The following is a 2,500-nucleotide window of genomic DNA, read 5'->3' on the forward strand; positions in this document are numbered from 1 at the left end:
GATCAATGTGTCCTGCAATTCACATTAATTCTCGCAGCTAGCTGCGTTCTTCATCGACGCACGAGCCGAGTGATCCACCGCTAAGAGTTGTCTGCCTTTCGGGCACCGCTCACGCCAGAGCGGCCCCTTTTTTGGTTTAGGACAATGCCGCCGAGGACGCGCGGGCGCGCGGCCTGGCTTCCGAGACCGTACGAGCACACGGAAAACGGGAGGAAAAAAAAGGAAAAAAAACAAACCCACTCTCCGAAGGCCGGCCAAGAGGCGGGGGAGCCCGCGCCCCCGACCGCCTCCCCCCGCGAGGGGAGACGCCGACCTCACCCACGCCGTCCTTCGGAGGCGGCCCAGGCGCCCGGGCTCGGCCCGGCCTCCGCGCGGAGGGCCGGGCGGCGCGCGCCGGACACGCGGGGGGCACAGGGCGGCCCGCCCGCTTCTCGCTTTCACGGGACGACGCGCACAACGCACACGGCACGCGGCCGGGGGCGCGCGGCCGTCGGCCCCCGCGCCGCGCCGGCTCTCCCCTCGGCCCCGACGCCGCGGGCCTGGCGCGGAGCGCCGCCGCGCCGCCGCGCGGCCGGCGTTGTCTCTCTCTTCCCCCCACCACCACGGGCACGGGCCTTTCCCCTGGGCTCGAGACGGGCACGCGACGGCGACCGGCACAGCCCGCCGGCACGCCTCCCGCGGGACCGCTCCCCCGCCGGGCGGGCGGGCGAGCGACCGGCGGACGCGCTCCGCCGCCGGCCCCGGAGGCGGGCGCCACCGAGAGCCGAGCCGGCGTCGCCTGCGCCCGAGGCCTGCCGGACGGCAGACCCGGCCGCCGCCGGGGCGGCACACGCCCGGCACCGCCGCCGCCGCCTCGCACCGCCGGGGCCCCTCGCCTCGGGCACGCGCCCGGCGGGAAGGCGCCGCGGCGGCTGAGCCGGGGGGCAACGCCCGCTCTCCTCGTTCGCACGCGGAGACCGGGCGGGGAGGAGCGCCCCCGCGGCCGCCCCCGCACGCCTTCCTGCGCGGCCCACACGCGGCCGCGCGGGCAAGGGCGACGGAGGCGAGGCGACGAGCGGAGCCCGGGACGGGACCGCCGCCGGCCGACGGCGGGCGCCGTCCGGCCGACCGTCCCCGCAGGGAGGGACACCCGTCGAGCGGCGCCGCCGCCGCTCGCCACGGGGTCGCCCGCGCTCGCGGGCCTCCGCCGCCGGAGGGCCCGCCGAGCGCTCGCCCCCCCCCACCGGCGGGCGGGGCGGTCGAGCCAGGGGACGGCCGGCGGACGACGGCGCCGCCGCGCCGCGCCTTCGAGGAAGGAAAGGCCGTCGAGGGGAAGAGAGGCGCCGGACGCGCCGGACGCGGCGCCGCCGCGCGCGCCAGAGACCGCGGCGGCGGGCCCAGGAGAGAGAGCGCGGGCGGGCCCCGGCGGCCGTCGCCCCGCGGCCGAGGAAGGGGCAGAGAGCGCGCGCTCTCTGCCGGGCGTCGCCCGTTACCACGAGGCGGGCGGGTCGGCCCCCGCGGCCGACCGCGCGCCGCGGCCTCTCCGCCGAGGCCGGGCCACGGAGAGGGGGGGGCAGGGCGCCCCTCCCCGGCGCGGCGCGGTTGACCCCGCCCGCGGCGCGCGGCGGGGACGACGACGACGACGACGGCCGCGACGGAGGAGCGCGGCCGGTGGCCACGGGACAACCACCGCAGGGGATCGGCGGGAGTAGCTGCTCCCCACCCCTCAGTGGCGCCCCGCACGGCCACCGCCCGCGGCACACGCCCGCCGCCGCCACCCGCCGCCGCCGCCGCCACCGCCGCCGCCACGGCGGGCCGCGCCGAGCCGCCCGAGTCTTTAAACCGCCGCCCGGCCCCGCCGGCCCCCTTTCGGCCCACAACCCGCAGCGTTTGACGACGCCGAGGGCAAGAAAACCTGGGGGGACCGCCGAGGCGCCGAGCGCTAGGTACCTGGCCCTGGGGCGAGGGAAACGACCTGCATGGCCCCGCCGGGGTGCCTCCCCCGCTGCCGCCCTCGGGGGAGCGTCCACCGGCGGGGGCGCGCCCGACATCTGCCGCCACCACCGCCACGTCCTTCTCGGGGCCCGGGGTTTCCCTCAGTAGCCCGGCGCTGCGCGCCCGAGAGGACCGCCGCGGCTCGGGCCGCCCCGCCGGCGCGGGGGACACGCGGGCCCGACCACCGAGCACAACCTCGGGCGCGCGCGCGCGCCACCCAGCGCGGCCCGGAACGCCCGGGGCCTCGGCCCTCGGATTTCCTCGGCCGCGCGCGAGAGGGAGGCCGCTCGGCCCGAGAGCGGGACACTCTGCCGCGGCCGGCAAAGGCCCCCGCTGCTCCCCGGTGCGGGAAGGGCCGGAGGAGCCGCCTCCTCCGGGGCCCCGAAGGCGCCCCCGCCACCCGGCTCCCTCGCCCTTTTGGCCAAGCGGCGAGGGAAGGGGACGGGCGCGCCTCCGGGAGGGGCCGTGCCGAGCACCCCTCCCTCCCGGCACCCGGGCGGCCGATCTCGCGCGCAACGCCGAGGAG

The 2,500-nt window shown here is 80.0% G+C and overlaps 1 non-coding gene across 1 annotated transcript in view; it reads right to left on the bottom strand.

The window, feature by feature from the left end:
• LOC143693198 (5.8S ribosomal RNA) overlaps positions 1 to 89 on the bottom strand; it is a 153-nt gene extending 64 nt beyond the window's left edge. Inside the window, exon 1 of the ribosomal RNA XR_013180711.1 lies at positions 1 to 89. This exon is cut by the window's left edge and continues 64 nt beyond it. This is a non-coding gene — a ribosomal RNA (5.8S ribosomal RNA).
• Positions 90 to 2,500: the final 2,411 nt, after the last annotated feature.

This window comes from Agelaius phoeniceus, unplaced genomic scaffold (assembly GCF_051311805.1).
Source record: "Agelaius phoeniceus isolate bAgePho1 unplaced genomic scaffold, bAgePho1.hap1 Scaffold_377, whole genome shotgun sequence".
NCBI classification, from domain to species: Eukaryota; Metazoa; Chordata; class Aves; order Passeriformes; family Icteridae; genus Agelaius; species Agelaius phoeniceus.